Source organism: Eriocheir sinensis, unplaced genomic scaffold (assembly GCF_024679095.1).
Source record: "Eriocheir sinensis breed Jianghai 21 unplaced genomic scaffold, ASM2467909v1 Scaffold1126, whole genome shotgun sequence".
NCBI classification, from domain to species: Eukaryota; Metazoa; Arthropoda; class Malacostraca; order Decapoda; family Varunidae; genus Eriocheir; species Eriocheir sinensis.
Genome location: NW_026110437.1, coordinates 69,191 through 83,796, shown reverse-complemented (window position 1 = coordinate 83,796; position 14,606 = coordinate 69,191).

The window sequence follows — 14,606 nt, the reverse complement described above, 5'->3', positions numbered from 1 at the left end:
TAATGGGAAAAGACATTAAAAATTAATGGGAAAAGACCTAAAAAAGTAATGGGAAAAGACCTAAAAAAGTAATGAGAAAAGACCTAAAAAAATAATGAGAAAAGACCCAAAAAAGTAATGGAAAAGACCCCCAAAAATAATGGGAAAAGACCTAAAAAAGTAATGGGAAAAGATCTAAAAAAGTAATGGGAAAAGACCTAAAAAAGTAATGGGAAAAGACCTAAAAAAGTAATGAGAAAAGATCTAAAAAAGTAATGGGAAAAGACCTAAAAAAGTAATGGAAAAGACCCCAAAAAAGTAATGGGAAAAGATCTGAAAAAGTAATGGGAAAAGACCTAAAAAAGTAATGGGAAAAGACCTAAAAAAATAATGAGAAAAGACCTAAAAAAGTAATGGGAAAAGACCTAAAAAAAGTAATGGGAAAAGACCTAAAAAAGTAATGGGAAAAGACCTAAAAAAAAATGAGAAAAGACCTAAAAAAGTAATGGGAAAAGACCTAAAAAAGTAATGGGAAAAGACCTAAAAAAGTAATAAGAAAAGATCTAAAAAAGTAATGGGAAAAGACCTAAAAAAGTAATGGGAAAAGACCTAAAAAAGTAATGGAAAAAGACCTAAATAAGTAATGGGAAAAGATCTTAAAAAGTTATGGAAAAGACCTGAAAAGTAATGGGAAAAGACCTAAAAAAGTAATGGAAAAAAACTAAAAAAGTAATGGGAAAAGACCTAAAAAAGTAATGGAAAAGACCTAAAAAAAGTAATGGGAAAAGACCTAAAAAAGTAATGGAAAAGACCTAAAAAATTAATGGGAAAAGACCTAAAAAAGGACTGAGAAAAGACCTAAAAAAGTAATGAGAAAAGACCTAAGAAAGGAATGGGAAAAGACAAAAAAAGTAATGGGAAAAGACCTAAAAAAGTAATGGGAAAAGACAAAAAAGTAATGGGAAAAGACCTAAAAAAGTAATGAGAAAAGACCTAAGTAAGTAGTGGGAAAAGACCTAAAAAAATAATGGGAAAAGACCTAAAAAAGTAATTAGAAATTACATAAAAAAGTATTGAGAAAAGGTCTAAAAAAGTAATGGGAAAAGACCTAGAAAAGTAATGGGAAAAGACCTAAAAAAGTAATGGGAAAAGACCTAAAAAAGTAATGGGAAAAGACCCCAAAAAGTAATTAGAAAATACATAAAAAAGTAATGAGAAATAACCTAAAAAAGTAATGGGAAAAGACCTAAAAAAGTAATGGGAAAAGACCTAAAAAAGAAATGGGAAAAGACCTAAAAAAGTAATGGGAAAAGACCTAAAAAAGTTATGGGAAAAGACCTAAAAAAGTAATGAGAAAAGACCTTAAAAAGTAATGGGAAAAGACCTAAAAAAGTAATGGAAAAAGACCTAAAAAAGTAATGGGAAAAGATCTTAAAAAGTTATGGAAAAGACCTAAAAAGTAATGGGAAAAGACCTAAAAAAGTAATGGAAAAAAACTAAAAAAGTAATGGGAAAAGACCTAAAAAAGTAGTGGAAAAGACCTAAAAAAGTAATGGGAAAAGACCTAAAAAAGTAATGGGAAAAGACCTAAAAAAGGAATGGGAAAAGACCTAAAAAAGTAATGGGAAAAGACCTAAAAAAGGTAATGGGAAAAGACCGAAAAAAGGAATGGGAAAAGACCTAAAAAAGTAATGAGAAAAGACCTAAGAAAGGAATGGGAAAAGACAAAAAAAGGAATGGGAAAAGACCTAAAAAAGTAATGGGAAAAGACAAAAAAGTAATGGGAAAAGACCTAAAAAAGTAATGAGAAAAGACCTAAAAAAGTAATGGGAAAAGACCTAAAAAAATAATGGGAAAAGACCTAAAAAAGTAATTAGAAAATACTTAAAAAAGTAATGAGAAAAGACCTAAAAAAGTAATGGGAAAAGACCTAGAAAAGTAATGGGAAAAGACCTAAAAAAGTAATGGGAAAAGACCTAAAAAGGTAATGGGAAAAGACCTAAAAAAGTAATGGGAAAAGACCTAAAAAAAGTAATGAGAAAAGACCTAAAAAAGTAATGGGAAAAGACCCCAAAAAGTAATTAGAAAATACATAAAAAAGTAATGAGAAATAACCTAAAAAAGTAATGGGAAAAGACCTAAAAAAGTAATGGGAAAAGACCTAAAAAAGAAATGGGAAAAGACCTAAAAAAGTAATGGGAAAAGAGCTAAAAAAGTTATGGGATAAGACCTAAAAAAGTAATGAGAAAAGACCTAAAAAAGTAATGGGAAAAAACCTAAAAAAGTAATGGGAAAAGACCCCAAAAAGTAATTGGAAAATACATAGAAAAGTAATGAGAAAAGACCTAAAAAAGTAATGGTAAAAGACCTAAAAAAGTAATGGGAAAAGACCCCAAAAAGTAATTAGAAAATACATAAAAAAAAGTAATGAGAAAAGACCTAAGAAAGTAATGGGAAAACCTAAAAAAGTAGTGAGAAAAGACCTAAAAAAGTAATGGGAAAAGACCTAAAAAAGTAATTAGAAAATACATAAAAAAGTAATGGGAAAAGACCCCAAAAAGTAATTAGAAAATACATAAAAAAGTAATGAGAAATGACCTAAAAAAGTAATGGGAAAAGACCTAAAAAAGTAATGGGAAAAGACCTAAAAAAATAATGAGAAAAGACCTAAAAAAGTAATGGGAAAAGACCTAAAAAAGTAATGAGAAAAGACCTAAAAAAGCAATGGGAAAAGACCCCAAAAAGTAATTAGAAAATACATGAAAAACTAATGAGAAAAGACCTAGAAAAGTAATGAGAAAAGAACTAAAAAAGTAATGAGAAAAGACAAAATAAACGACAAGAAAGGAAAATTAAGAGAATTTAAACAAGAAGAAATATTACGGAGAAAAAAGGAAAAGAAGCAGAAAAGGAAATAAAGAAAAAAAGTTCTTGGAGGAGGAGAGGGAAGACGCAAGTGGAAAAAAACACTGCGTGCGTGCGTGCGTGCGTGCGTGCGAGTGTGTGTGTGTGTGTGTGTTTGTGTGTGTGTGTGTGTGTGTGTGTGTGTGGGTGTTGTTATTGTTGTTGTTGTTTTCCCTGCAGTAACCTTTGAAGGTGTGTAAACAAACGTAAGCTCTATTGTTCTTAAAGTTTTATTGTTTCCATATCTCGACTCGGTAATCGTCAAACGTTGCAGTATCTCGCGTGGAGCTACTGCACGCGTCGCTAGGGTCTTTGTTGCTCTCTCTCTCTCTCTCTCTCTCTCTCTCTCTCTCTCTCTCTCTCTCTCTCTCTCTCTCTCTCTCTCTCTCTCTCTCTCTCTCTCTCTCTCTCTCTCTCTCTCTCTCTCTCTCTCTTGGAGTCAGATGAAAATGCAGTCACAAAATAGCAAAGATTGAATAGATGCCGTGTGTCGAAAGCTGCACCCTAAAAAGAGCGATAGAAAAACTGATATAGACACACCACAAGAAAAGTTAATCGAAGATGTTAAAATAAAACTCGTGTTCAGAGAGGAAGCCGAAGGACTATACAGTTGCCGATCGGAACATTGAATAACGTTGAGGCCAGTGAATCAAGATTTTGAGAGAGAGAGAGAGAGAGAGAGAGAGAGAGAGAGAGAGAAGATACAGGAGGTCTTAAAGCAAAAGTTATGACCCCCCCAACACACACAACCAGAAGGACCGGGGTTTGATTCCCCGGCCGGGTGAAAATAAGTTGGGTTTACTTTCTTTCACGTGTAGCCCCTGTTCACCTAGCAGTGAGTAGGTACGCGACGTCAGGCAAGGAGTTGTGACCTCGTTGTCGCGGTGTGTTGTGTGTGAGTGGTCTCAGTCCTACCCAAAGATCGGTAGTACGAGCTCTGTCCTCTTCCGTAGGGGAACGGCTGGCTGTCTCGAGAGAGACCCGCAGCAGACCAAGAGGTGAATTACACACACACACACACACACACACACACACTCTCTCTCTCTCTCTCTCTCTCTCTCTCTCTCTCTCTCTCTCTCTCTCTCTCTCAAGGCCAGGCAGTGAGTTGGTCGTAATCTCGGTCGTTACCTCGCACACTCGTTAGCAACACGTGGTAGTACAATGCGCGCCTCGCCCAGACTCCCGACGCGCGCGGAATCGAACGTGAGGCGAGGCAGTGCGTGCTGAGTGTGACGCATTGTTGCCGTGTTCTTTCATGGCAGTTGGTGTGTGTTATTGCGAAGATTATTTTTGCTGGTAATTTTTGTTTTGTTTTGTTTTGTTTTGTTTACCGCGATTAACTGTTGGAAAATGTGTGGTGATATTTTTTCCATTTATTTTTTACTTGTGTTATTTGCTTCGGAATAGAATTTCTCAGAAGTTATTTGCTAGTAATGTAATATCTTTGGTTTCATTTTACTACAACGATAAAGTGTTGCAGGAAAATTGGAAAGTCGTTACTGATGATTTTTTGTATGTTCACTTTACTTTTCAACATGTTGCGAGGAGAAAATTTACTCCTGTAAAGTTTGTGTCGCTGCTACTTTTTTGTGCTTATTTGTTTGGATAAGTTAAGAGAACAGGTCTTGGCAATATTGCTTTTCCTCCTGATGCTCCTGTGTTTTGTTACTACGAGGAGAGGGAATGTGCCGCAGCGAAACATTGTATCGCTAAGTTGTTTCCCGCTTCTTGCATTTCACTTCAAGAAGAGGTCAGGCGTCAGGTCACTTGTCGATATATCTGACTTTTTTCTGCTGCTGAATGTCTTTGCGATGAAGAATATTTGAAGGTTAGTTAGAGGCGCATGTCCGTCCTTTGTGTTGTTCAGTCATATTTCATTGTCGTTATTGTCATATTATTGGTGTCATTACATCTTGTTATCGGCGTTGCAGACGCCGACCAACAGATTTTCCATCTTGTTGCTGTTCTTTCAAGTTGTTTTCCTGGCTTACCCATGCATTGTAGACATGACATTGTATAATAACATTTGTTAGCCCTGATGAACCCTACAACATGGCACTTCAGTTTTTTTTTTTTTTTACGTCTTGGCCGGTAATGGTCGGCCCCAGCCCGTTGTGGCGCAGGCAAGTGTTTATAATGGCGCCATCTTTACTTTTCAACATTTTCCATTTAAGACCCCTAGTTGCATAATATAAATTGTTGCGGGTGTGTTGGAGGGTCATGCGACGCCGCTCTAGCACAGTTTTTGTGCTATTTATTAAGGTGAGCGTCTCAAGGCATTATCTTTGAAAAAATAATTTTTCATTTTTTTTGCGATTTTCAAGTTAAAGGCCTAAAAAAAAGGCTATCCTGCTCATGAAAAGTTGTTTAAAATCTACTGTTAAAGGGTCACGAGCACGTGCTAGTCCTTTAACTTTAACGCTAAGAAGCAAGAGATTGAAATATCATGGGTTTTTAATGATTTTTCGATCGTCTTTTAGACTTCCTTTAGTTTGATTTAGTCCACCTTTTCATGACAGCATGCTCTGTCGGGCTTGTTCTCAGAAAACGTAGACTTTTCTTGGGAAGAACGAAGAAAAAGAGTATTGTTTGTTTACGTGTTGGGGAGAACTCGGGCTCGTAATCTGATGTGTTTTACACCATTTTTCGATGTGCCACGTAAGTCTGAAGCACTCAAGGAGAGACCTGAAAGGTTAGCAGAGGTTAGAGAGGCCAGGAAGAGAAAGAAAGAGGAACGGAAGACTGCCACAGTGAGAATCTGGTGAGGTGGGCAAGCCACCCGCCACCCAGCCAGCCCCCACCAGCACCCTGGCTAGACGAATTGAGCTGTTACATCAGGACTGCAGTGACAAAACATCTGTTGTAAGTGCAGAAAATTGCATTATTGATAAATGTGTACTGCAGGAGCGTTTGAGGCTGACAGTGTAGCATGCCCAGCTGGGTTAGCCATCATATCATATCCATCATAGCATCATATTCAAGGCAGCAGACAGACATTTGATTGCCTGTAAAGTGCAAAATATGCCACAATGAAGTGTTCTACTGCTCTTCGAAGACAGTCAGGGATGGCAATTTTTCTGAAAATAATGTCAAACTTGCCAATTCTTTGCAAACAGGTGGTGGATATAATTTGTACTCTATGGCAGCAACCACCATCACCACCAAGTCCATGACAAGGAGTGCTTATTATGACATCCAGAGCTTTGTTGGAGATAAATATTTTACCCTTGAAAATTATTATAGAGACTTGAGAGACAGCAACGGCAAACGCATTGCCGAGGCGCATGAAATACCATCGGGGCGTGTAAAGAAAGCTTCTGCAGCTGACTATGCTACAGGAAGCTTCTAAATAATTAGGTGGAGTGTGGGGAAGTAGCCTACCTCTTGTAAAACAAAAACCCACATGATAAACTTATGTTCCGATGATCCCCAGAGATAAGGTAAAATATTACCGCTAAAGGCCTGAAACATATCAGTCTCATACGTCTGAGATACTGCAGCTACAACAACCATTTTCTCAGGGGTAGATGGCCACTTGACAAAGATGACGCCTACCAAATTTCATCCAGACAAGTCTAATACTTTATGAGATATGGGACGTGCCTTTTGTTCCATACTGAGAAGTAGTGGGCTTATACGTTATAATGCGGTTCAGTGGGGTGAGACGCTTACCTTTGCTATTAAAACTAGTTTTTCTCCTCCTATTGCATTTTCTCGAGTCGTTTCTGTTCCTTTCATTTCGTCACTTTCCGGTTAAATATGTCTTTAAAACAATAATTTGATATATTTGCCTTCGCTTACATTTTGATGGGTGTATTCAAGTGCGTAGGAAAAGCTTCGGGAACATTTGAGCGGCTGTTTCTGTCTTATATGTCCATGTCATTTCTCTACTGCCAAAAAGAGTGTATCAAGACACATCGCCATCCGAAATTGACCTCTCTTTTGGCCACTCTATACTTATCGCTATATGAGAGCAACAGTTATCGGGTTTATTTTTTACATCTTTTTGTTGCCCTCGAGTTGCTCTGTGCTGTAAAAAAAAACAAATACAGTGCAGATACATATTTAATTTGAGTGCAATATCTGACTCTTTGGCGACTTTTACTTCTTTGGTCTAGTTATCTTTGGGAGCGATGAAAGTGCCTCGGGCGAGCGGCTCTGCGTGTGTCTCCGACGTGGCGTGTCCCGCGGAAAATTCAGAGGTGAACTTTATTGGTGTTGTTTCTGACTCCTTTCATGCGTCTTTTCATTACTATGGTCTTGTTATTTCCAGATGTGATAAAATTGTATGCTTGCGATGCCCTTGAACTGTGTGTGTGTGTGTGTGTGTGTGTGTGTGTGTGTGTGTGTGTGTTTCTTTCTTATGTGTCTCTGAGCATATAATCTTAAACTTACCAGAATATAAACGTTTTGATTGAAAAATGTAAGAATATTAAGTCAAGCAAATAAATACGTCCTTAATGTGTCAGAAACCTGATTTAATTACGTTCAACACACACACACACACACACACACACACACACACACACACACACACACACACACACACACACACACAGACGCAGATAAAGACCAACGTGCCGGGGAAGGACTGGCAAAAGACATTATCAAAACATTTCTAGACTTTACGCGGAAACAAACTCCCATTGTATAAGGCTTTCGTGGTTGAGTTTGTGTTAGTATTTCTGTGGGTAGTTTTGTGAGCCCGGTGATAATTTGACAACATTATCAGGCTTTCTTGGAGGTTGTGTTAGTATTTCTGTGGGTAGTTTTGTGAGCCCGGTGATAGTTTGACAACATTATCAGGCTTTCTTGGAGGTTGTGTTAGTATTTATGTGGGTAGTTTTGTGAGCCCGGTGATAGTTTGACAACATTATCAGGCTTTCTTGGAGGTTGTGTTAGTATTTATGTGGGTAGTTTTGTGAGCCCGGTGATAGTTTGACAACATTATCAGGCTTTCTTGGAGGTTGTGTTAGTATTTCTGTGGGTAGTTTTGTGAGCCCGGTGATAGTTTGGCAAGGCTTCCGCACCATGAATGGGAAAAAAATAACATGATAAGGCTTTCGTGGGGTTGTGGCAATTCCCTTGGGCAGTTTAGTGAGCCCAGTGATTGTTTGACGAGGCTTCTGCACCATGAATGTAAAGAAGAAATACATGATAAGGATTTCGTGGAGGTTGTGTTTGTATTTTGATGGGTAGTTTTGTGGGCCCAGTGATAGTTTACTCACAGATACTCACAGATACTCACAGATGACTTCTGGAAGAGGCCCCTTCAGGCCTGTGACTCCAGTTCCAAACTTACTATATCCTGGTCTGGGTGCCGGACGCACCATGAAAGTGAAGTAAAGAAACCTGAGAACCCGATTTATTATTATTTTTTTCTCAAGGGCACACAAAAAAGTAAACAATAATAAAAAAAAGCCCGCTGCTCGCTGCTCCTAAAAAAATAATCAAAGGAGGTGGCCGAAAGAGAGGTCAATTTCGGGAGGAGAGGTGTCCTGATACCCTTCTCTTGAAAGAGTTCAATAAGCGCACCTGACAATACCATAGCCGATCCAGGACTCAGGACGTTTAATAAGCTAAAGAAGGTAATGTTATATTTGTATTTCGTAAAGAATCCTTATAACCAAAAACTAGCTAAAATTATGCGTATTCTTTTTTTTTAACACAATATTCAATAAACAACAGAACAATAATATGAAAATACGTATAGCCACCGTTGCCAGATTATCGTACTCAGAGCATAGTATTTAACGGTGCTTGACGCCTAACTATTGCCAAGAAACATCAGAATCTTACTCTTTTGACGATAACTATAAATTAGTTTCGTTTTTGGAGCCCAAAAGACAGTTTTGGGGCAGGAAGTCGGGAAAATAATCGGCTGAGTACGACAATCTGGCAATAATCTGTGGCCGAGGCAGCAGCAGCCTGCCATATTGCGGGTGTCAGATACCAAAATAGTATACTTTTACTACGTAGAGCAGGTGGTGTCACTTATTGTGACTTCGTGAGCTTTCATATTTATCTATTTGTGTATGTTTCATGGTGCCAAAACTTTAATTACTAGTTTCATTTTTACTAGTGACACGAATTTGTGACTGTTTATCACAATAGAATTTCACTCTAATAAGTGAATCAGACTCCACAGAAATGTTACCAGTGTGTGTATGAATGAATACAAAGATAAGCACATACTTTGATTTACCTCTAGGATGGCTCGTGGATCATTAATAAATGAAAACAAATATCCGGCTAAGCTACTCTTTAGCCATTACCTTTAATGGCGCCCAAAAAACAGTCCCTCCGCCAAGTTTGTACCCCACATTTGGTAATGTCAGGTGCGCCTATTCGTAGGCAGGAGGAAATACAGATGAAGGAAGATTGTTCCAGAGTTTACCAGCGTGAGGGATGAAAGAGTGAAGATGCTGTTGAACTCTTGCATAAAGGGTTTGGACAGTATAGGGATGAGCATGAGTAGAAAGTCGCGTGCAGCGGGGCCGCGGGAGGGGGGGAGGCATGCAGTTAGCAAGTTCAGAAGAGCAGTCAGCGTGAAAATATCGATAGAAGATAGAAAGAGATCTTCCTTGTGGTGTGATAGTGTGAGCAGGCTTAAGCACCATGAATGTGAAGGAAAACTAACATGAGCACGCAACTCTCCTTCTTCCTTGTGGCCTTTGGAAGTGTTTGTTGTGAGAGCCGAAAGCGTCTGAGAGAGAGAGAGAGAGAGAGAGAGAGATTGTCACCTCGTGGATCACATTATTTTTTTTTTATTATTCCACAAGACCTTGGTACAGTCGGCTATAGAGAGTAGTGTCACACTGTCCAGTAAGTTTCGTTCAGAAAGCGACATCTGGCAACCCCTCCACGCGACATGTAAATTATTACATCCTATCGAAATCTTACTGTTGTGGTGATTGGTGGTCACAGGTGCACTCTCCATAATTTTAAGATAGATATTTATCAAAAGTGCCCGTCGCTAACGCTTAATAAAGATTTTTTCTTTAGGCTGTCGCTACATTTTGACACGAGCTTTTAGTTCCGGTCAAATTTAGTCAAGAGCAATTCTAAGTTATTTATCAAACTATGATACATTTAAAAATATACTGCACTTAGTAAGGGAGATTGTTATGCCTTTTAACTTAAAAAATAAATCCCTGACAGCCGAGATCTTGTTCTTTATTAAAAAAAAATATATATATACGTAATAATAGGCTATAAACGTTCACATTATTGCGTCGTCGACCGCGGGCTTTTCCGCGCTCGCACTCAACACACACACACACACACACACACACACACACACACACATAACCACTTACACACACACACACACACACACACACACACACACAAACCACTCATATAGACACACCAATCATAGAAATACACACACATAAATACACACACTCAAACACGCACACACACACGCAAATAGACACGCACACATACTCACTCACACATACACACACATACCCCCCCCCCCCCCCCCCACACACACACACATGCACACCACTCATACAGACACACTAATCATAGAAATACACACACACATGTACACGCACACACACACGCACGCACACACACGCAAATAGACATGCACACATTCACGCACACATACTCATTCACACATATACACACATATTTCAAAAACTTAATGAATTTTGATGATGGACGTCCAGCAGCTGTAACAGCAGCAGTTTTGAGTAGAGGTAGAGGAGGAGTATATAAAGAAAGAAGCATAACATATGAAGAAGTAAATCAGGCAATAAAAAGATTAAAAAATGGAAAGGCAGCAGGAATTGATGGAATCACAGCAGAAATGTTGAAGTGTGGAGGAGATGTAGTTGTTAAATGGATGGTCAAGATATGTGAAGTAGCATGGGAGAGGGGGTGCCAGCAGACTGGACGAAAGCCATCATTGTCCCAGTTTACAAGGGAAAGGGCAGGAGAGGGGAATGTGGGAGCTATAGAGGAATAAGTCTCCTGAGTATACCCGGAAAGGTATATGGAAAAGTCGTAATAGAGAGGGTGCAAAGACTTACAGAAGAGAAAATCAGTGAAGAGCAAGGAGGCTTCAGGAAGGGGATGTGGATCAGATATTTGCCTTCAGGATGGTAGTAGAAAAAATAATAGCAAAAGGAAAGAAACTATACGCTGCCTTCATGGATTTGGAAAAAGCTTATGACAGAGTCGATTGGATTGCATTGTGGGATGTTTTAAAGATTTATGGTGTGGGAGGAAAACTGCTTAGTGCAATAAAATCTTTCTATGAGGATGCATCTGCATGTGTCAAAATTACTGGAGAAACAAGTGAACATTTTGAGATAAAAGTGGGCTTAAGACAAGGGTGCGTCATTTCACCTTGGTTATTCAATATTTATATGGATGGTGTTATTAGAGGAATTAAGGGCAAAGTTGGAAAAGTTGGAGTAAGACTGTTCGATGAGGGAAGGAAGTGGGTACTGAATTCAGTACTGTTTGCTGATGACACGGTGCTCATTGCAGAAAATGAAAGTGACCTACAAAATTTGGTCAGTGTTTTTGATAGTGTCTGTAACAGGAGAAAGCTGAAAGTAAATGTCAACAAAAGTAAAGTGATGGTTTGTGAACGAAGTAGAAGTGAGGTTGTAGATTTTGTATGCCCATGTAGAGTGGTAATTGAATGTGAAAAAGAATGCAAAATAATTTGAAAGGTGAAGAAATGGAGGAGGTCAATGAGTTTAAGTACCTTGGATCAGTTATGTGTAAGCATGGTGGTATGGAGGGAGAGATAAGAGAAAGGGCATTGCAAGGAAGAAGGGTGGTAGGGTCTTTGGGACGAATCATGAATGGCAGAAGTGTGAGCATGGAGGTAAAGAGGGATTTGAGAAATACAATAATAGTACCAACCCTCACATATGCAAGTGAAACGTGGGCCTGGAATGAAAGTCAGAGGTCTAGAGTGCAGGCAGTGGAAATGAGTTATTTGAGGAGTGCTTGTGGTGTGAGTAGAATGGATGGAATGAGTAATGAAAGTGTGTACGAGCGTTTTGGAATGTGTCACAGGGGTGAAGGGAAGTGTGGAGTGGTGGAAGAAGTGAAGCGACAGACTTTAAAGTGGTTTGGCCACATGGAGCGAATGGAGGAGAGTAAGATGACCAGAAGGGTGTATGTGAGTGAGATAGATGGAGGGAATGCTAGAGGACGACCTCCAGTGAAATGGAGGGATAGGGTGCAAGAGTACGTTGGGGAGAAGGGGGAAAGATCTTTGATAAACTTTGAGCAGGCAAGGAGGGAGTGTCTGGATAAAGAAAGTTGGAAGCTCTTCTGCCGTGGCCATCCCCTGGTGGGAGCTCCTAGGAGCAGGCGTCGATGAAATGATGGTGATGACACACACACACACACACACACACACACACACACACACACACACACACACACACACACACACACACACACTCGTGTCAAGGGGAGGGCACTATCAGTCTACTAAGTTTTCAAGCCCTGTTATGGTATTATAACAGCCCCGAGTTCGACCCCTGGCCATCACAGGTTGAAAAAATATAAAAAAGGGGAGGAAGAGGAAGAACAGTGACGCTAAGATTCCTCAACCTCACATAGAGTGTACGGCTGGGTTCGAATCCCTGCTGTTCCCTCTCTGTAAGCTGCCACCAGGAGGTTGTAATATGACACAACCCCCAAAGCCTGTAAGTGAGGAACGGCAGTTCTATGAACCAGGTGGGGCGGAACTAAACTAACTGTTTAGTCCCCAGACTCTCCCTGCCAAGGGCAGGCCTGGCAACACTTGACTAACAACTGTCCCACCTGGTAGATAGTGTCCGTCGCTCCCCAGCTTACTATGGGTTGTTCCTTGAGGTAGATGGTATCCTCAGTCCCAAGTTTGGTATTGTGGGGTCTTGGTTACCTTCGGAGGTCGTGGTGGGGGAGATTGCGAGACTGCACCTTAGGCTAGGAAGGCTGTATGCATTAATACAGGACATAGACAGAATACAATTTATTGGTTTAATCCTCACTCCCGATGGAAGGGTAGCATGTTTTGGTTAATACAAAATTGTAAATCTTTCTTCTAATTCCTAACCTTCTTATCGATAAATGCTACACACGAGAGATGACCATATGTAGGTATATATCACAGGGCTACCGCCCGATTGACTAGACAATCCGATTTCAACTTCCCGCATCGGCGTGCATACACAAATAAAAACACTCATGACACACTCAGGACAAAAATAGGAAGAGAAGGGTAAGTATGAGAGAAAGATCAGACTGTTACAGCTAAAGGGGGGGTGAGGTCACTGTTTGCCCCTCGTCCACCAAGCGGATGCCCCTTACCCGTTTTACACAATTTCCTTGGCTTGGTGGAGGCCTGAGAGCTACACTATATGCTGTTGTGCCGTGCCTAAATGGGGGGTTTCGGAGCCGTTTCTACTCCCATCACCAGCCTGCTGATCTCGGGGGCGGCAGGGATTGGACTGGCTCGCCCTTACCTGGGCTCAGTTCAGGCACTCATGACTGAGGGCATGACCCTTGTTCACCACTGGCGTCTGGGTCCATTCCCGACTCCCAATGGGGGCGGCTTCAAGATGGCGCGCCACTCGCCTGGCCTAACCCCTGGACACCGGCCTTCAGCTGTCTCGCGCCCTCACCTGTGCCGTGGAAAGTTAAGTCCCGAATGAATCTCGTCAGGCCGAGCGGTTAACTCATGACCTTTCCCCTGACGTGACCACCTCAAGGTTCCAACACTTTTCCTTCTCGCCTTTCAGCTTGGTACATTAATCTATCCTTCCTCTGCCTTTCTGAGGGTGTCTTTTTGTATGTTAATTCTAAACTTAATTTTCCCTTAATTTCTATGTCCTAACGTATTGTAACGAAAGGAGTAAGGGGTGGCGCCCCTTGGGGCCTGGGGCCGTATACACAACTATTCTAAGAATAATACTAAGCCTTGCACTTAACAACTTTTAGCTAAGCATAGGCCCTTAAGTATTACTTAGAATTCCCCTTAGCGGACTCTAAGCTAAGTATTTTTTGAGCAAAATACCGGTATGAAGTACATCGCCTAGCAAAACGATCACTTGCAAAAGCATTGTATATGGCTACCACAGTGCATATTATGCAAAGATGAAATAGCTATAATGCATTCAACATGTTATCTATCTGTACACAAAAGCTTGTTTGGAAACAATAGACACAACAGTGGAGTAAATGATCGACATAAACGAGCCTTCTTCTTCTTCCTCTTGTGGTCTTTATTGCCTATGATCGTTATATAGGTGCATCTTTTCATGTTTCCGGTGTACCTCCACTATTCTTTTATGTGTTTTGGTAAAATATGTATATTACTGCCCTGACGTCGTCTCCTCAGCCGCCGGTGACAACAAAGGCGTAGCGCGAAGCGTATCACACGGAATTACCAAATAATAAAAGTAAACAAGTCAAAAACAAACTAAATCTAACCAGACCTGACCAAACCTAACTATACCTAGCCTATGACCAACCTAACCTGACCCCTCTACCGCCAAAATGCAATGTGCTAAGATGCGTTAATTCACACTCCTCAATAGTTTGAAGTTTCTTCAATATTCAAGCTGTTTGTCACTGTACTGTATTCAGAGACCAACATACAACACATAATGCATTAGCCTCACGTGAGATGGCTACCATAATTTCAGACTCGTGTGTTCAGTGACTTTCTTGTTTATTTATTTTGATATATATCAACTTTC